Here is a 22110-nt window from a genome sequence, read left to right on the forward strand (position 1 = left end):
CTGGTATTTCTAGTTGCTGTCAAAATAGTAATCAGTCAGTTCTTGAGCTGGACCTCATTCACCAGCAGTTGTACCACAGGATATGTTCTTAAGGTTCTCAGTGGTACTCAAAACTGGCTGCACGTTAAAATCACCTGGGAGGCATTTTAGAAAAAACAGCAATGCCTGGATCTGAATCCCGGGGAGCCCACCTAACACAATTGGTCTGCACTGGTTGCAAGCATCTGCTTTTTTTTTTTTTTTTTGTAAGCTCCCTAGTTTCTTATATGAATTCAGGGTTGAGGACCACTGAGACAACACGCTGGAGACCTAGCAGGGGAATTAAGAGAACTGTCAGAGGAGAATTTAGTGCTGAGGAACCCTTGTGACAGCGCCCAGCTTCGCTTACACAGAGCAGGCCCTGATACACACACTCTCCCACCCCTCCCAGCAGTCCTGTGCGTCTGGAGAGAACACGTCTGTGGAGGAAAGCCTTGAAGTCTGTTTTCCCCTTTCATGCTATGACGCTTTGGGGGGCCTGCTATTGAGGGAAATGTGATTTGTAACTGGGTATAAAATAAAGACAGCAGAGTAATACACTAGATGTAAGTCTAAGGTGAGATCTGAATCTGAGTGCAGATTTTTCAGAGTCCACTGAAACCATGGGAGCAATTCTGTCTTCCTCCCTGCGGCCTCAGAGACATCGTCCTTGCAGGCACCTTCCATCACCTCCACCTAAGATCCTTCAGCTTACATTGCTAACCTCTCAGAAGCTCAACACAGAGGATGAGGAACTGATATTTCAGACATGCAGACGCCACCTCTCTCTACCCCGTTAGCACCCTCCTGCATACGGATGTCTTGTCTACGCCTAATCTGTCATAGCCCCACAGGAGGGAGAAGGTGGCCCAGCACGGCTCCCAGAGGGGCTCACCTTCCTGCTGATGGGAATTTGAGAACATTTCACTTGACCTCTCTCCTCTCTTTTCGGTTGTTTTGATGGCTGCTCCAGAGAGGAAGGTGTTGAGGCGAGGGTAAGAGGCAAAAGGAGGAAAGGCTTCTTAACCACCTAGTGTGCCTTCGCGCTGTTACACCTCATTCTGGACATTTACTGTTTTGCTCCCTTATTTCTATCTCCTTAGCCATGTCAGGTACTCTCTCAACAGGGGTGCTGCTGGGAGCATGTATTGGGGGTAATATAGAATCGGTGCTTCCTTAAAGATCGGAGAAAGACTGAGTAGTTACTAAGTCCAAAGCATTGGGCAGACACAAGGCCAGAAAACAGAGATAAAGAATGGGGACGGGTAGGAGGAAATAGGTTTGCCACGTTTTTTCTGTCTCTCTGGAATGTTTGAAGATTTGCCAGAACTTAAAATAATTGGTATTCCTCTGTCTCTAGGCCTTATCGTTTCTCATTTTACATACACTTCCTGACAGATTTCATCTTCTTTAAATTGTTCAATTATCTTGTTTTTTTTTTTCTCTCATGATTTCCAAAATACACCTCTTTTAGTTTATAGTTCTTTTCCTGAGGTGCAGACCTGCATATTCGCTTGTCAGCTGACAAAAATTGACCTCGTTATTCTCCCTACTTCCCCCAAATCTGTTTCTTGCATATCCTATCTCAGAAAATGGCACTGTCCCTTCCAGTTGATCAAGTTAAGAAGCGTGGGGTTTTGTTGGGCTTTCCTCTCTATTACCCCATGTCCACAACCAGACAATCACCGAATCCTAATTCCACTCTTTGAATATCTCTCAAATCTACCTCCTTCTCCCAAGTCTCTTTTGCCTGGCCATTTCGAAGGCCTTATGGCAGGCCACATAATGCCCACTCATAAAGACATCCACATTCTAACCTCCAGAATCTATGTATGTGTTCCCTTATGTGGTAAAAGGGGCTTTGCAGATGTACTTAAGGATTCTGAGATAGAGAGGTTATCTTGGGTTATGTCGGTAGACGCAATATAATCACGAGTCTTTGTAAGGGGGAAGCAGAAGGGCCAGAGAGAGACGCAGATGTGAAGGTAGAGGCAGAGGCAGGAGTGATGTGAGGTCATGAACCAAGGTACACAGCAAGCCTCTAGAAGCTGGAAAAGGCAAAAAAATGGATTCTTTCCCTGGAACCTCCAGAAGGAATACAGTCCTGCTGACCCATTTTAGACTTCTGAATTTCAGAATTGTAAGAGAATACATTTGTGTTGTTTTAAGTCACTGAATTTTTGGTAATTTGTTCCAGCAGTGATAGAAAACCAACACAGGCCTCAAGTGTTTTCCTTCCCTCCAGTTTTGCTGCCTTCTAGCTATTCCCCGAAAGGTCGCCAGAGGAAGGATTCTCAAACACAAATCAGATCACAGCCATTCCGAACACCAGGACTCCCTGTGCTGGAATGTCTGAGTTATTTTTAGCTCCTCTTCACCCCTGCTCTGGGGCAAGCCACCTGCCAAAATGCAGCAGCATAGGACGTTTCCTTTGTGTGAATGTGTTAATACACCATAAACATATTCTTAAAGCATGACCTCTCCACTCCCTTTTAGGGCCAACCTATACCAATAACAAAATGGTGCCTGTACTAAAGCAGCTGTCAGGAGAGAAAGGAGCAGAGGATCTTCTGTAGCGTGATAACTCTCAGGGAGATGCTATGGGCTTTCTATTGTGTTTGAGGCCAGAAAAAAGGACTGCTTTCTTTTCTTTCCCTCTTTCATCTGTGAAGTGGAAGAGAGGGATGAAGGAACCTAAGAGCACCAGGGAAGCTGAGAATTGGTGTCCACATAGGGGTAGGACCAGGAGGTACATAACCGGGAGGGTAGTTCCTGCGTAATTGGGAAGCTGATGGGGAAGATAAAGAGACACCGAAGCTAAGGTGAACTGTATGTAGATCTTAAAATGAATTCTTTTCTTGAACATTTCTCTGATAACCTGCATGCAATTGATAACAGTAAAGTATTGTGGCGATGGATTGTTTAGGTCCCATCTCGTCTCCCTTTGATGATGTTAAGAGAGCATTAGGAAGAATCTTGCTTCATTGCACCCCCCCAATAAAAAGTTCAACCTCGTAAGAACAGCATAACAAGAGCCTTTTTATCTGGCTCCTGCTTGTTATTCTCAAGTATTCTCTTCGTTCTCAGAAACCTATCAAATGTGCAAAGTTTCAGATTTGATATCATGTTTTCTGATGACCAAGTTTGGTTTGTATACTCTTTAGCAGTATATGCCCCTCTCTATAGAGGGATTCATTACAGTGTATTTTAATCATCTTTTATTTTTGGGCATTCTCACTAGACTTTAAACACTCCCGAGGAAAGGCACAGTGGCTTTCTCATCAAGGTATCAAGCATAGCTCTATTACATGAGGGATGTTTACTAAATGTTTGCAGAATGAATGCATGAATGAATGGATGGAGGTAGGCCAGGCTATGAAAGGCAGGGAGCTATGATGGCAGGTTAGAGACAGGGCTCTAATTTACTAACTAGAGTGAGAAGAAAGCAGGCCAGAACTAACCAAGTTCCTAGAGGAAGGCCTTCTATACTTTGTACAAAGGTTGAGATTTTGCCTTCAAAGTTTGAAGATTTGGTTACTCTTCATTGTAATAATCTGAACCTCATTTGCATGCCTCCAATTCACCTGTGTCCTATTTTCCTTTTAACCAATAACTAACTCAAGAACAGGAATTTATGCTTTGTGTTGTCTTTGAAAGTCTAAAGCAGTATTACTGTGATTTGCTCATTGGGTAGGTACAATGATGGTTCATGACGGATGTGTTCAAGGCCCGGTAGAGACCTGTAAACCAACTCCTGTGCTCTGGAAGATCATCAGTTGCTAGTCTCTTCTCAATCTTGATGTTTCCCTGAGACTGCTACATGTGAAACTACTCTGTACCTTGGAATCGTCTGGCAGGTCATGCATCTTATGGTCTATATTTACAGAATTCCTGCAATCCTTTCCTCATTGTTAGAAACACACATAACATTTATGGTCTTTGTGATTGCTCTTCCTTTTAAAATGAAATAGTCTCTGTATACACACACACACACACACACACACACACACACACACACACACATCTGGTACCCTACACATTGAGATTTTCAAGGAGTCTTATTAATGTCAGTGCTACAATATTTAGCAACTGTAGTGCTTCACACTGTTGAGTGACTAAATATACTGAAGATTCGTGGTTTGATTATGTTTAAAAGACACAGATTGAGAGCTCTGACAAATTATATGAAGACTAATAATAGTGAGCTCTTGTTTCCTGGGCATTGTTTACAAGAGAAATTATAAAGGATAAAGGATTTGGATTTTATTACTTATTAGATGTAACACTGTCAATAGAGAAAGGGTATCATGGTTGTAAGAACTCTGTCCTGGAAGCGCTGAGTTCTAGAACAGTTCCTACCACCATCCAGTGCAACTTTGGGATAACTATTGCTTCATTTCTCTTGTTCTGTTTCCTTACTAATAAAATTAGATTACTGGCCCCTTCCCAGTTCTAACAATTTATGATGAAGATAATTGTAATTCAATATATGTAATGCTGTTCTGTATTAAAAAAAAGGGGGCAGAAAACTGCATTAGGTCACTATGCTGAATGATGCCCTCTGAACCTAGAGAGTAAAATATAAGAACCCTAAAACAATACTGGGGCAATAACACTCTCATGATAAAAATTCAATCAGTAATCCAAATAAGTTCCTGTAAATAGGACAGGGGTATCTACTCAGAGAACAAGGGAAAGCCAATTTCTCAGAACTATTTCCTGTAAGATTAGAGTACTCTGAACTCAATTTGCTATTGAGAACAGACTTTTAAATCAAAACAGTGGATTCCCATGTGAATCAGTGCACAACTTCTGACTTAATATAAATATTCCAAGGGCTACAATATGCTAGTTTCTTCCTAAGCAACCCTCCCCCCGCCCCCCCACCTGATTCTCTCTCTTTCTCTCTCTCTTTTTTTAGGTCTTGACTTTCCTAAACATTATTTAGTATATGCAAATTGGAAATCTTACAACAATCTTGAACCTAAGTCTGCCACGATTCTCTTGCTCTTAATCTTTTGGCATTTGGCATTGCTGTTGATCCTAAAAGAAGACATTGCTACGTCTGTAAGTCAAGGTAGAGATTGAAGGAGCCCTCCAACATGCAGGGCAGATGGTGAGATGTCATGGTAAAGTCGATGCAACATCCACATGGATTAGGTTTGATGCCACTGAAGCTCTATAAGAGCTATCAGGAAGATAAGGGTGCTTGAAAACTGCTCAGTGAGAGAGAAAATGTCAACACATATTGAAAAGAGCATTTCAAGGTCTTGGGTGGAAATTATTTTATCAGTGGGAGTGTTTTCAACTCCATCCCACAACTCCCAATCAGTGGCAATCTGAAAATCCCTCCAACTTTTTATGAGGTGAGGAAAGCCATCAAGCAGATGAAAAACAACAAGGCATCTGGAGCTGATGGAATCCCTGCTGAAATCTTCAAATCGGCTGAGGAAAATGCACACTATGGCTCCTCGCTCTCATCTTGAAGCTTGAGAATGATGAAGAAATTCCAGATGACATCAGTGATGCTGCAGTTGTGACCATTTTAAGGCAAGGACACAAAGATAGTTGAAAAAAGAACACCCTCACTCTTCTCTCTCAGGAAAGTTTTTGCTGAGGGTGTCCATGACACTTTTTGAAAGGTAACAGATTCACAAAACATGTTTATTGTTTAACTTCAGTAGTTTGGTAGGGTGTCCTCTTTTCTTTTCTTTTTTACTTTGTTTTGAGTTGCACCGATACCAAACCCTGCAATCCATTGCAGATGCCCACCGTGTCATTATTATACTGTCATTTTCATGTGTGTCTGATCACCCCTAGACATCATTTAAGAAAATGATTGCCTTATTCATCTTTCTGTCCCCACGGAATCTGTACATAGTAGGTGCTTGATAGATGTTGAATAGATGAATGAAATACTTGGATGCTACTAAGAGTTAGATTAGTTGCATACATATAACATTTAACTGATGAGTGAGAACAATGTTGCCCTATTGCCTCAGGCCCCTCTGACCATGGTGTCAGAATGGCCACACAGAAGAAGATGGAGTCAGACTGCACACAGGCATCGGTGGCCGCTTTCCTTTATTATCTGCCCGCATGAGGGCTGGTGGTGGAGAAGCGTGGAGAGACTGGAGCTTGAGGTTCGCAAAGGATAGGAAACCGGGGATAAGGAAACCTTTGCTCTGGCAGCTGCTGACCTAGTTTCCAATCAGAATTGAGCAGTGAGCTTCCTCAGGGTCATAACGAGTGGTACTAACATTCCCTTCCTGCAGGGGAGTGAGCTGACATGCAGAGGTTAACTGACTGGTCATTCCCAAATTCAGAGCCCAGCTTCTGGCCTCCTACACCAAGGCCAGAAGGCCAGATGGACCTGGTCCACAGAAGCTCTGTGGGGACTGGGGTGGGGACAGCGTGGGTCCTCTCTCTGCTCCACGGACATGGAGATAATGCAGTGCACTATGTTAATTAACACTTAAAGCTGATACAGACAAAAATAAACAAATGCGCACCCATTCTGGTTCCACTTCTAAGACCTCATCCCGAGACCGTAACACAGTTTGTTTTACAGCTTCCCCAGTCACGTGAGAGCCAGCATAATGAAACCACTCTAATCTCTATTTTTCTAAAGTCTGTGTAGATACAGATGGCTCTGTTTTGGTCTCTGGGTTTTATTCTTATTTTGCCACAATTTTAACCTTTTATGTATCTCTTTCTGTGAGATATTCTCACTGTTTCCTCACTGCCTAGAGGCTCTGAGAGGCCTTTCGTTTTCATTTTCCAACAGTTGTATCATATAGTTCTTCAGAATATTTGGGATTTTTTTTAAATTACAGAAGATGTATTGCCATTGTTGTCGAGGATTCTGATACACAGGGATGCCTGTTCTCTGATTCAGGAGAAAGTTTCTATCAGCTCCACTTTTTAACAGGAGGGATTGAAGGATAGATGTTTGATTTTCAAAGTATCCATAACAGTTGTGCCTGGGAAGGCTGTGAACAGCAGAGGAACGACACGGGAGGATATCACCTCTAGCGTGTGTTTTATGCTTGTGGGAAGAAAGAGAGACTATGAGATAAAGAAGAGAGTCATAAAATTAAGAGGGCTGGATCTGACACAGGTTCTAAAACAGAAGAAAATCAGGACATCATCAAGCCTCACAATTCAGAAAAAATTGGCCCCATATAAACAGCTTGCAAAGCACAATATTCAGTGCCATCAACTCGGCACATCCTGAGCACCAGCCTCCAGCTTCCAGTTGTAATAAGAGAACAGACAAATATAAAAATGACCAAAGCATCCCCCACATGTTTGCATAAATGAGGTAAGCAGCTAGAGGAGGGATTTAAAAGAGGACTCTGTATTGTTCTTGGACTCACTCAAGCATAGTAAGGGTGGAATTCCATCTGTTCAGTTCAGTGTGGTTCAGTGAACTGGGTCACTTTTAATGGTTCACTAAATTCTGACTATCTAAAAATTACAGTTAATGTGTTTTAAAAATCTTGAGCTGCATGACAAGAACACCTTATTACTTGTTCTTCCTTGCCCTTGGGTTGATCACCTCAGAGAATGGGTAAACTGGAGTGCCTTCCATGAGATGGGGTAATTGGGTCACTGTATCCCACGTCAGGTGCCACCAGTAGCTCTCCATTAGAACCAAGAAACAAAACTCATTTTATATCCCTTACTCCATCCTCTCCCTGACTGGAGTCTGGAGGCTGGGGTGACTCTTTCTCATTCATGTGTGATCGATCTGGGAACATCCTCTCTGAGGTAGAGGAAGGAGACAAGCATAGAATTAGAAAGCAGAAAAACTATTATAGAAAAATAATTACATGAGAGAAAAAATCATAATTCATGTTTCAGGGGTAAGTGTGAAAGTCTCAAAGCTCAGGATGCTCTAGGGAGGTATTTCAGGCTTTTGGCTCTTCAAGGAGGTAGTTTTTGTCCAATTCATATGATCTAAACATTTCCCAAACTTTTAAGGAGCTCAGAGTAAACCTAAGAGAGAAAGAGAATTGTGTCCCCCGGATCTGTGATAACTGCGTTGGTTGTTCTCTGAATAACAAAACAAGCTTCTTATCACAAAAGCAAGATAGTTTTTATCTCGGGCATAATGAAGGGGGATGGGACTTGAGCTATGTAGGAAATACCTTTATAGACAAGATGAAAATGTCAAGAATTAGAATGAGAAAAAGGGAGTGGATTTTGTTTTATCATTGGATTGGGGTAGCCTTATTTTATTCTCCATGTCACCTTTACATATTAAAAATGTAGCTTGCACTTCCTGGCTACTGGTCTACGTGGCTTCTAGTTGCAAGGTCCTGCTTGATAGGTCAGTGTGGCAAATCATTGGTGATGGACAAGAGCAGCAAGAGTTGAAAGCAACACCTGAAGTTTTCAAATCGGAAATGACACAAACCCAGACCGAGGAGAGCTGCAAGTTTAAACACGACACTCTTTACAAATACAGTTTTAAAAAAGATAAATATATTTGAAATAAATATACTATAATTGGGACCATGGCTACTGAACAATTATGAAGATGATCAATGAAATCTATAATGCTGATGATATTTTTACTTTCTACTTAGACATAACTAGTGTAGATTTATTTATTCCCAATGAAATCAATTTTTGGAGGTCTATATAGATGTGGGTCTAGAGGAATCCATCTGCATTTAATTCTTTTTTTGTTTGTTTCAATTTTTTATTTAAATCCTAGTTAGTTAACATATGGTGTAATATTAGTTTCAGGAGTAGAATTTAGTGATTCATCACTTACATTAAACACCCAGTGCTCATCACAGGTGCCCTCCTTAATGCCCATCACCCATTTAACCTATTCCCCCGCCCACCTCCCTCCATCCACCCTCAGTTTATTCTCTATAGTTAAGGGTCTCTTACAGTTTGCCTCCCTCTCTTTTCTTTTCTTTCCTCTATGTTCATCTGTTTTGTTTCTTAAATTCCACATATGAGCGAAATCATATGGTATTTGTCTTTCTGTGATGGACTTATCTCACTTAGCATAATACACTCTAGCGCATTTGATTCTTAATGGCACAGGTGTCTTTCTGAAACATGACAAGTTGTATTCTTTTTCCATCCAATAAATGCTGAAACACATAGAGAGCTACAGACAGGGCACTTCTTTAGGCTTACATTTGCACAAGGTGGAGATACATTGTGATTTGTGGCTGTAGACTCAGTCTTTCAGGGAAGGGACGGTCCCCACCTCTAGCCTTCCTTTGCACGGCTTTCACAGCTCCCAGCTTGGAAGGGCATGTCTACGTGCCTCTAGAGATGACCTCTGAGCAAGGGCTGTGGCTTCTTCTCCAGACTATATCCTTCCATAATCCTCACTGGGGCTACCGGTAGTAGAGAACATGGCTGAAGGGCCTCTCTCCCGTGACCTAATTACTTCTTAGCTAGTCTTTCTGGCTTTGTCTCTGACTGGTCTAACTTATTCCTTACACTTCCATCATGGTGATTGTTCTCAAACATTAATGTGATGGAATCTCCTTGCTTACAAGTTTCTGTAGCTCCCTATTGTCCATAGGATAAAGTGCAATTTCCTTAGCAGACATGCATCTCTTTATTATAATCTTATTCCAATAACATTCGGGTATCTTTCTAGATTCATTACCATTTCTTGGGTTCTTGCTCATCTTTGAAGGCCCAACTTAAGTCTCCTCTTTGGGGACTTCTCTGATTATTCTACTTAGCTCTTCCATTCTCTTCCATACCATACCATGGATACCTCCATTGGAGCAGCTGTCTCAGGGTATTGTAATGATGTGTCCATCTTTCTTCCTATTTTCCCATTTAGACTGTGTTGCAATCAAAACAAGAACGTACCCATGCCTAGCACAGTGCTGAATGTTTGTTGAAAAAAAAAGTGTTTAATTGAGTGGGAATTTTTTTTAATGTGATTTGTTCTGTTTTCTGTTCCAGCTACCCACTTTAATATAGTTCCAAAGTACCATTTCCATTTCTGTTATTTGTATTTCTGTTACTTTCTTTCATAATATTTATGAATATAAGTTTATCTGAACATGTAGTTGTTCACTGATTTTCTCTATCAGTAGAATATGAACTCCATAAAGCCAATAATACCATCTTTTTTGTTTATACTATATCTCCCCTTCCTGGCTTTGTGTCTGCTTAGTAAATATTTGTTGACTAAAACAATGAATGAACTAATGAATTTTCCAGTAGAAGATATTGGGATTACAAATAACTTACTTCCAATTCTTTTTTTTATGTTATGTTAATCACCACACATTACATCATTAGTTTTTGATGTAGTGTCCCATGATTCATTGTTTGCATATAACACCCAGTGCTCCATTCAATATGTGCCCTCTTTAATACCCCTCACTAGGCTAACCCATCCTCTTACCCCCCTCCCCTCTAGAACCCTCAGTTTGTTTTTCAGAGTCCATCGTCTCTCATGATTCACTTCTAATTCTTTAGGTAATGATCAAACTTATTGTTTTCCCTTTATTTACTTTCTCCTTGGTTTTGATGATTCTTTCCTATAGTTTCCCTTCTATTTAAAACAAAAAATCTTGCAGCAAGAAAAGAATAAAAATGAGTGAGGAATTTACAAAGAACCCCCTTTACATGATGACTATGGAATCCTTTTGTGAATGGCTGAGTTCCCTCAGTTCATGCGCCAGTGGTTACCCCTTCTCCTTTCTCTTGCTTCTTTTTCCTCCTCACAGGTCTGCCCAAAGCTGCTGGCTAAGCTGCCTCAAATACAAAGGGGAATTAATATTGTAAGGACATTTAGAATTCAGTGCCTGCTCCACTGTGATGTTTTAGGAAATCAAGGCAAGGCTTCAAACCTGATAGTAAATGGAAATCTCAATATATTTGGATTTAAACTCATCATGGTCAGGGCCTATTATATGAGTCATCATTGTCTAATAATGCTGTGAAAATATAAACTCTAAAGCAAATGAGGGCCTGACTTTTTGCCTTCCTCTTTAGCCTTAAAGAGCCTTCATGATACTAGGTTTAAGTCGAGAAAGAGGAGTTAGGATCCAATACTGAGGGGTGTGTGTGTATGTGTGTGTGGCTGGAGGGATGCCTCTAAGTTAGATGAGTGGCTTAATCTATCTTACAGACACTTTGCTGTGTGAGTTGAGGGGCTCCTGTGAGTGAGCAGGCCATCTGAAGGAAGAGTCTAGCAATCATGGCTGTCCCCAGTGATTTCGTCCCCTCTAGTTTCACCAGTTCTCTCTTGGCTCTCCAGAATGGGGTCTGCTACCAACACACCATCCATCTTGATTTAGAAGCTGAAACAACTCGAAACCAGGAAATATAAACGCATAGATATATCTCATTTAGTGTTGACACAAGTCACTTCATCTTTATGAGCTCAGTTTCCTCACTGACGTTAACTGGATGGTGACAGTGACTGCCGTATGCGTTGTTTAGAGGGTTAAGTAATGTGTAAAGTGCTCAGCCTTGGTCCGTTGTACATTACAAGAAAAGTGCGGCGGCTGCTATCACTATTACCATTAGTCCTGTTAATCGGTTAGAATAAACTTGGGTTATTGTTTTCTCTTTTTCGCATGTTGCGTCATTAAAAATAAACACACGCTAGACTGCAGAATTCAGAACCACTCCCTAGTGGCTAAGAGCACAGATTCTGAAACCAGGCTACCTGGGTTTGAATTCTGGCTCCTTACTGGGTGGGTAACTTTAGGCCAATTTATATTTAGCCTCTTTGTGCTTTAGTCTCCTCATCTGTAAAATGAAGGCAAAGACCGCACCTATTTCCCTGGTATGTGGTGAGGAGTAACTTATTTGGAAAGCTTAGAACAGTGTATATAGTAAACGTGTAGTACCTGGTAGCTATCATTAATATTATTAATTCTTGTTAACACTGAAGTCACTTGTAGGGTAAGGAGGGGGGATTGCATTGTACAAACACATTATATAACTTCCTCATAAATCTCCCAAACTAGAGAGCACAAGACAGCCAACTGCCCCTGGTTCTCTTCCAAATCTTCAGAAGACTCTTCTTCCCACTCCCAGGCTGAATTTTCTTCCCTATAAACCCTTCTTTTTCCAGGGCACACCCTTGTGAATGTGTAAACTAGCCTACTCCTCGCTGCCTTCTCTTTCAGGAGCAGAAAAACTCAAACAAATAATAAATAAACAAATAGTTCCTTCTAAGAGACGGCCATGGCTGTAATTCCTTTATCTCTCCTTATAGAGAGAATATATCAATCTTCTCTCCAGATCTCATGATTACATCAATGATTTATCAAAATACATATCACCAAGCCTGTAGACTGGCTCCTTTTCTCCTATTTCCTGGGCACAAGTCCTTTGGCTCAGTCATGTCTGGGTTGGAAACTGGATCCAGCAATCCATGTTGCTCAGCTCAGACTAACTCTAGTCCTGTGGCTGGAAGAACTCTTTGTTATTTACAGGATTTACGTCTTAAATCCTTTCCCCCTGCCTGTGGATTCCAAGATTAGCCCTTCTAGCTCTGGACTTTATTTCAGTTCTGCAGCTGGAGTCCTGTCTTTGTTCTTTACCCTCTGATATTTCACATTCATGTACAATCATGAGAGAGAGAATGCTATCTCCCTGTCTGAACTCAAAGGACACTCTTTTGTGCTTTATGCTATCAGCACTGAGGGAAACGGAAACCAGCTAAATTGTACTGAAAACCAGTGTGCCAGATACTTAGTATGTGTTTGAATTTCACAGCAACCATGTAAAATAAGTTTTATTATACTTTATCAGATGCAGAAACCAGGTTTCAGAGAGATGAGTGACTTGCCCAAGGACACACAGTAAGTAAGCAGTAAAGATAGAATTTAAACTTGAGTCTGTTTAACTTCCACAGCCTGTGTTTATTTCTTCCATTATATCACATTGTTTCATTATTTTTAGAAAATGGTGTTTAAAATTTTAATGTATTGTATTTTAATTTTACATATAGTTTTTATACTATTCTCCTGGAGGTGAGATTAAGAATGAGGTGGAAAAGAGTGATGCTACCATGTATTGAGTATTTTCTCTGTCTCCCTCCTCTCTCTCACTTTTCTCTATTATCCACATATATACTATATATGTATACTTATTAGATATCAACTACCATTTATTGAGAATTTACTTCATATGAAGCTAACAAAAAGCTTCTTTTTCACTGTTTTCATTGTGACAGAAACGTAGAAACTCTATCCTTGCCTTGGGATAGTCAATGACCAGCATTGAGCAGGGCCAGCATTTGGCAAAGCCCCACTTTCACATGTGCTTTCTGGCCTAGTGCTCCATCTAGGTTGGCCCTGGAGGTGGGGGGCATTGTCTCCTTGACAGCTCTTCTATCATGGCTAGTGTTCCTGCAAGGGCTGGTCAGGGAAGATCACTTCTGTACTCAGCAACACAAACTCCCCAGTGGACTTCTCACTGAACTCCTGTTTCAGATTTGAGAGATGGTTCTAATCTCAACTGATTTGTAGAACTGAGATGAGCTGATGAATACTAAAATCCTTCTCCCCCAAGGTTAGTTATTTCTGCCAATTTTCTTACTGGTTAAATTTTAAGAGGTGCCTGTTCAAGGACCTACCTATCCAGAGAACTCAATCACAAGTCTGCCATGAGACCATTCCCTCTGCTAGAGTCACCTATCTTGGCTGCTTAAGGTGGCACCTTTTCTTTTAAATACAGTTGAAAAATCACTAAAAATTTACATGGAAACTATATTAATATGTTATTTGGGAGGATTGTACATGAATGTGAAATATCAGAGGGCAGGATAGAAACTCAGGAGACACTTCGGGTCTGTTAGAGCTGCCTGAAGTCCTGATTAAGGAAGGTCAAGTCTGATTGGAAATAGGCAATTAATTGGGGATCACTCTTATCATTGAATCTTCTTTCAAACTGTAAACTTCCAAAAATACTAGAATGACCATATAACTACCATGAAATGGGTCTCAGAATAGTGATCAAAAACGTTTATTGTGTGTGAGCATGTGAATACATGTACACATGAAGATAATTTCGAAGGTGGAATGTCTGTGATTGGTTGCCGTAGTCTTAAATACACTGGCTCCCCAGCCCCTGCACACAACTTTTTGAAAGATCATTAAAATTGGAAAAGCCAGTTAGAAGAGTATCACAATATACCCAGCAGTAAAGTCAAGCAGAGGCTCTGCAGTATTATACTTCTCTAATAATATGCCCTTCTTTTGTCCCTCTCACTCATAAACTGTCTAGCCAGATGAGAAAAATGAAGAGGGAGAAGGAAAGGGATCAGTGAAGAAAAGGGTTGAGCAAGACAGCAATGGAAGCAGGCAGATGGTGGTGGAGTTCATGGTGGAGGGCAAGCAAGGGTGGGGACCTGCAGGTAGAAGCAGCTCAGGTGAGAGAAAAGGAGGAAGCTCTTATTGAAATAGGATTCATCTTAGAGTATTTAATATAAGTTAAAATGTTGAGATCCCACACATCAGGGATTCTTAAGATCAGAAATATTTTATTAAATTGACAGTGGGGAAGGAAGGTAATTAGAGCAAGCACCTGGCAAGGGAAAAGGAGTGCAGGGAAGGGAAAGAGACGCTGTCCAACGTGGACACTTCATCTGCTAGTTTAAGGTCAACTTTGTGCATACCTTCGGTTGTATCATTTAAAAAATGTAAATAGCTTTACATAATCTATTGCTGCATAGTAGTATTGGGATCAAAAAGCACTCATACCTACTGTAATTGCTATGTCAAAAGCCCTATGACGTCCTTAACTGAGTCAGAATCTTCCATTTTTGTCTGCGAGTACTATTTGTTAATGGTAACATACATCTCATGGAATACCTTAGGTATATTCTGCTGGTGAGCAGCTGGACCCTTAAGTGACAGATACCTACACCTAGCTATCAAGAACCACTCTACTTTTTCAAAGTCATGCAATGAAGAAGGGAATAAAAAGTGAATGTGTCATATCCAGGAAGAAGAGACAAACTAATTTCCCTGTCAGTGCATTTGAATATTCTGAAAGTGAAATACAATAAGATTTGTATACATTTTTGTTTGTTTTTCATAGATTTTACTCTTTGTCCTTAACAAAGAGAGGGAAACTAGGTTTATCCTTCTCTGCACCTGCAAATGTGACCTCCCAAGGAAAAACCAAAAGGATAATTCTTTTCTGATCAGGAAGTAGGAAGTTTGACAGCTTCTGAAAATAAATGCCTGTGTTCTATTTTCTAGCAGGCTACTGTGGTTCGTCTTCTGTCTGGGAACTGGATGAAAACGTCAGTGAATACCTCAAAGTTCAGAATTTCAGAACTGCTGCCACAACTGTATTGTCACCAAGTATTAATGACTCTCTCACTCGTTCTCTTTTTTTAAGAGGCCTGGTCATGTCCGGGGGAATGCCAGGTACATTTTTCTTAATGTATGAGCACAAGTTACATATAACAACCTAACAACACAATACTGCCTCTTTAATGCTAATCTATTCCTTGCAATCTACTAGATACATGTAGAGTCATTGGTGTGTATCAAGAGAGCAAAATCAGATTCTGAAAATATCTGAAAGGATGCACTAGAGTGTACATAATAATGTATTTTAATCTGCCAGGCCTTAAAATTAATCATGAATTCCCACAGAGATTTTAATAATTTTGAGATGATGTTTTTTATTTTTTTATAGAGTAATATTCTTGGACAGAGTTTTCTAAATGCTGCATGGGGGAAACAAGTCGGTGGGGGAGGGGGACACGGGGCAATTTCTCACTCGCCATAGCATAGGAGATATATTGACTAGGGGAACATGTTTTCTTTTGCTCCTAACTAAAAAGCAAGGTAGGTGTTTCGAAGAAAGGCTTTATCACTCCATAAACGCTGGCAAATCACAGGCAGTTTATTAGGGGTAATAATGTGCATTTGTTAAGCAGGGGAATAGTCCTGAAGGGAAGAGGTCCATTCTGGTGAGGGGGTGGATGCCTCCACGACATCAGGGGACTTGGCTGTCAGCAGTTTTCAGAGTTGCGTGGGAGGAAACCCTTGGTAATCAAACTGCACTAGGTTCTGGAAAGGGTGACCATATTATTTATTGTCCAAACAAGAACTTTTGAGAGGGAAAATAAAAGTAAATAATCACACCGGGACATATGCTTACCTAAGCTCGAGGGCAAAAGTATAGAGATTCAGGATTCTTATCTGGCACCATTCTTGCCTTTCAAAGAGTGGTGATCATGTCTGTTCCCTTTAACTCACCAAGATGCTGTGATTGAGACCCATCTAGCCTCTTCCAAGTTAATCAAACAAAGATACTATGTAAACGTATTATATAGCATTTTTTCCCCTGAAAAGTAGATAATTAAAAATATACTGTAGGCTAATGATTGGGGATTTTCAGAGCACTAGAAAGAAAGAGGTTCCTAGAGGATATGCTGGGCTTTCTATACCTTTTTAACTTGCCATGATATATCTCCCTACAGTGTCTGAGAATGGGGAGAAGTGAATTGTTTTGTGGTTGATCAAGTCTTTGGTAACTTTCCCTGAAATGCAGTTGTCAGAACATATCTTAGTGCTTTTTCTTCCTATCCATTAGAGTGGAGTTTTTAAAAAGTGTGTACTTAATTTCCCTCTATCTCTCTGTCTCCATCTGAAAACATTTTCTAAGGACTGAGGTAGATGACAGTTTGCGGGAACTAGGTGAAATGCTATTATTGACTTCATTATTTTAGGAGAACCAAATTCTTGGTCAGTGTATGTGTGGAGTGTGCCTGGAAATTTTAAGCAATGGAAATTATATCTATGAGAAGGAGGTAGAGACAGGAGAAGTTCCAGGAAACTGATGTGTAATTATAAAGACAGGACAAAAGATTTTTTTTTTTTTTAAAGATTTTATTTATTTATTTGAGAGAGAGAATGAGAGAGAGAGAGAGAGCATGAGAGGAGGGAGGGTCAGAGGGAGAAGCAGACTCCCCGCCGAGCAGGGAGCCCGATGTGGGACTCGATCCCGGGACTCCAGGATCATGACCTGAGCCGAAGGCAGTCGCTTAACCAACTGAGCCACCCAGGCGCCCCAGGACAAAAGATTTTACCTGGAGTATATTACCTTCAAATAATTTGCAGGCTTGTCGAATCAGAAATCTCACTAATGGTGTGGTGCTCCTGTGAGAAACTATTCTATTACTCTTTGGATTGGATGGTGGAATAAAATTTGTAAAATTAACACAAAAGAACAGTAAGTAAGCAAGTGAAAGTCTTGATTATTCAGACCCTTAGGGGTAGAGAAAAAACCTTTCAGTTTGGGAAGAGTTGCTTGTGAGAGCTTAGCTTGTCCCCATGATGAGTATGTAGATATGTTCCTATGCAAGGACCCTTCCATTGCTGCAGTGAGGGCCTGCGGTGGGAGGTGGGGAGCAGAAAGGGCATGACATGCAGCAGTCCAGGCAGAACTCCTTTCGGAAGTCCTCCATGGCCCCAGGCAAGAGTGAGGGGGTGGATGCCTCCACGACATCCATATGTTGTGGAGGCATCATATGGCTCCAGCAATGGCTGGAGCAATGGCTGCCAGGAACTCTATGGATGCCCTGAACCAGCATTTCTTCTTCTTCCTAGAGTTACTCTAAGAAGCACAGGAGAACTTCAAAGTTTCTGTGCTTCCTGAGGGGTGAGGAAAGCCTCCAAGAGGGCTAGTGAAAGCCAAGGAGCTCTGGGTTGAAATGTGGGGACACAGAGAGACCGTGAGAACCTGAGGCGCAATGGCCATGTGGGGACCCAGAATATCTCCATGCAGAGCGATTAGAGCAAAATGACCAAAGACAAAATAGAAGAGTGACTTCTCACCGAGAATTTGCAGGGAAGAGAAAATGTCTGAATTCTCATAAACCCTCAATACTTCAACAGGAGTATTGATAGGCCTGTAAATGGACTGAGCTTGCCCTAGAGAGACTGAGACAAACTTGAGGTGCCTGAAAATAAACCCTGAGTTGACCTGAATTGAACTAAAGCAAATTTCCTTAATTAGGTGAAATGTGGAACTAAAATGGGGATTATATGGACACAGAGTTAAAAAAAAAAAGAGAAAGAGAAAGTCCCACATTTTGCACACCTGCCTATTTGCTGTGACATAACCAACCCACTATACTGGTATTCTCATTACTTAGCATTTTGCTCCTTGTTTAGTAGGCACCTTATAAATAATCTTCTCATTGCTTAAATGGAATGAAAACAACAGTCTCTGAAAAATAAACCAGCAAAAAACAATATAGCACAACAAAACAAAATCCTCAGTAACAAGAGCATAAATGTCAAGTCGAATACTTGTCTTAAAGATTTAAAGAGCTCTCCTGGGAGGGGGTTGATGAACCAATGCCAACCCTCCCCGGGGACAGGAAAACAGTAAAGGAGCTTGAAGCTTGGAATAAACCACCCTGGTCCTAACGGTGGACGTGCTATTGTGGTATGCTAACCAACTGGAATCTCTGGAGATCTTTAAAAATGGGACAGACAAGAATTTATCATTTAAATCTATAATCATTTACGTAATCCTGTTTAGAAATAGGTGAATGATGATTCCTTGATTTCTTCTTTTTCTCAAGAAACATAGCTTCAGCTCTAATCTAATCAGAGGTCAATTTATCTTCAGTTTAGGCATCTTGGTTATTAATATATTCATGACAGATATTTTAGAACCAAGGCTGCAGTTTCCACTGAAGACAGTTTTTTAATTTTTGATCAATATTGTGTGTTTGATAACAGACCTGGCATATAAAGCTAAAAATGCCACATGCCCTGTAGGGAGCCCTTTATTTCTAGTGACATATATTGGAAGTTATTCTTCTTTGTTCATATGATTTACCTTCAAAAATCTATTGAATGTGCCCCCAGAGAAGTGCAGATAGCTGTTTTAATAATCATATTGGTATTCAGGTGGAATGGAGTGGGATAGAACTGAAAGAACTTGCAGGGAATATTGTTCCTGGAATCTGTGGTTCCACCAGCCTGCATGTCATATTTAAAGTATAGTAGGATAGCTAGAGTTTGCAGAATAAAGTTTGTAATTCTATTCTTGTAAATACTGATCTTTCACCCTCCTTCCAGGCTTGGAGAGTGGCACGATCTCAAATCATATCAGAAGTGCCACAGCATGCTGCTAGGTCAACAGATGGCAGGGTTACACTATCTCTGTCTCTCTCCCACGAAGGACAACAGGAATTTCTCCAGACCATTTGACTGCCTGGTGTCCAGTTGTTGGCCTTAGGAGAGCTGGTTTGCCGGTCTCCAAGTTCTGTTTCTGACCCTAGGGATTCTGGGCTGTCAGAAAGAGCTGATGAACTGAGGTAGCCCTTAGGCTTGACCCTCTCTTGGCAGCTTAGTCACCGAGCCTATGAAAGCAATGAAGGACTGGATTCTTTAAATATAACGTAAAATATAGAGTAGTAGAGTAATAGTTTATTTTACTATCTCTTGATCTTTTGCTTATGATATTCTTCTTGGATATCACCCATGACAATATGAGTCCTAAACTGCACTTTTAGGAGACACACATATATATTCATTTAATTTTTAACACAATACTCTATGGGGCAGATATTATGCCTATTGTACAAATGAGAAAACGGAGATCTAGAAAGGTGAAATAACTTGCTCAGTATCCCACGGTTAGTAGAGAGCAGGATGGAGATCTGAAATCAAGTGTGTTTGTTCCAAAGTCTATACTTTCTTTCTTTGCATGAAGCTTTCCTAGGGTAGGAGCTACGCCTTGATACTTGCTAATTCATAAAGGGTGCTGGACTTTAGTTGTGGCCTAATTAAGATGATAACTAGCTTTGTGATGTAGCATTTGTAGTCTTGCCCAGTTTGTTTGTTTGTTTATTTATTTATTTATTTATTTAAGAGAATGTGCACGCGCAAGTGGCGGGAGGGGCAGGAGGAAAGGGGGAGGAGAGGGAGAGAATCTTCAAGCAGACTCCCTGCTGAGCATGGAGCCCCACCAGGGGCTCTACCCCTCGCCCCTGAGATCATGACCTGAAACCATGAATCCGACGCTCAACCCACTGAACCACCCTGGCGCCCCTGCCCAGTGTGCTTTTAATGAGATCTTCCAGTTCTGGTGAGCAATAGTGAGATTCCTTCCACCAAGGCACAGAATGTCTCAGGATGTGTGCATTGCACAGCAAGACTGGGACAGTTAGGAAGTGAATCCTGGACCTCGAGTCTCCTGATTCCTCCATCATCTGCCCTTTATAAAGTCTGGAAGGCAGTTCCTTTAAATTTGCCTCTGTTAGCCTAGGTCATTGTGTGGGAGCAATTAATTTTTCCAGGTACTCCTCAGCATTTTTCAGCCACCTTCAAAGATCAACCTTGTAATATTTTAATTGAACCGTATCACTTGTGTTTCTAACATTGATATGGATTTTACACAGCTGTTTACACTAATATGTGTTAAAATGCCTAATTACCGTTACAATCACAGGCTGGCTCAATAGTCTTGCCAGCTCTTAAATATATGGTCGTGTCTTAATCAAACACAAACGTCAATGAGCAGTCTAAACTCCTGCAATTTGTAAACTGGATTAAGGGCAATAAATGTGACCCTTCAAACAAGAACACAGAATTTTGCATATTTCATGCTAATATGCTCATCTGTTTGTTTTGCTGTTGTTTCCCAGATTTTAAAAAATGCTTGTTGATAAAATGAGGTCAGAATGCGAGATGAGGTGGGTGTTTACAGTGGGATTGAAGGAAAGGCTTAAGAAGGCCTGAGAAATGCTATACTCTCTATAATAGCATTTTTAAATGTGTGACTTCATAAACTTATATTAAATTGTTAGCTGAGGACTCTTTAGCCAATTAGGTAAACTTGTTATTATTTATTTTTTAACAGGTATCTGAGCACCTATTTCAGAACTCTGGTAAGGGCCCGTATATGCAGTGTAATGTCAGAAGAGTCAGAGTACCGTGCATGGAAGTTTCTCTGGGAGCATGGAGGGGTGAGTGGTTGTTTGCTTTGAAAGTTCAGGGAAGACTTCATAAACAAGGTACATTTGCATTGGAGAAATGGAGGACTTTCCAGGAGGGCAAGAAAGGGAAAGACAGACAAGAAATAGAGAAAAGCAGTCCCAGACACTGATGAAATGGAAGAGATCATGGCAAGTTTTGGAAACTACAGTAGTTCAGTATGGATGGGGAGGAGAGTGTTGCTGGGGGAAATCCAGGACATGCGACATCAGGGACATTGTGGTAAGCCTTGCAGGTGATGGCCTGTCTCATGACAGTAAGAGGATGTATCACCTAAAATATACCAAGAAAAGGGAGTTCATCAGACAGCTGCCATTTGGCCCTTGGGAGTGTTAGCAGTGGTCACCCAACCCGTCTTCAAAGAACTATGTGCCCTGAACATCTAACCAGCTTATACTACAGAAGCCTGTGGCAGTCCATGGACATTAGCAGGGAATCATTAGGTTTGTCTCTTTTCATTGATTGATTTATTGATTGAGCCATTCATTCTTGCACTGATTCCGTGTCTACTGAGCCCTTCTAATATTTCAGTACTTGTGCTAGTCACTGGGGAAATGACAGTGATGCTCCCTTCTTTTGGAGAATAAGATATTATGGGATAAAAAGTCAGATTTGGCAAAGAATAAGAATGATATCACCTTCATTTATCTCATTGATAGAAACATGTCACTTTCCTCATTATATAGATTCTTTTTTTTTTAAGATTTTATTTATTTGACAGAGAGAGAGAGACACAGCGAGAGAGGAAACACAAGCAGGGGGAGTGGGAGAGGGAGAAGCAGGCTTCCTGCAGAGCAGGGAGCCTGATGCGGGCCTCGATCCCAGGACCCTGGGACCAGACCTGAGCTGAAGGCAGACGCTCAACGACTGAGCCACCCAGGTGCCCCTCATTATATAGATTCTCTAATTTCAACTTCTACTCACCTCATTTAAGAGAATATTTATTCTTTTAATGAGTTCACAGTATTCTGGAATTTAAATACATGTAGGACTAAAATAACTGGAATTTCAAAAGGGGCTTCATTGTTGTATGGGGGGAAACGGGGAAGAATTGAGGACTTAGTCAAGACTGAAACTTAAAAAGGATATCCTGGAATTA

This window comes from Zalophus californianus, chromosome 14 (genome assembly GCF_009762305.2).
Source record: "Zalophus californianus isolate mZalCal1 chromosome 14, mZalCal1.pri.v2, whole genome shotgun sequence".
NCBI lineage: Eukaryota > Metazoa > Chordata > Mammalia > Carnivora > Otariidae > Zalophus > Zalophus californianus.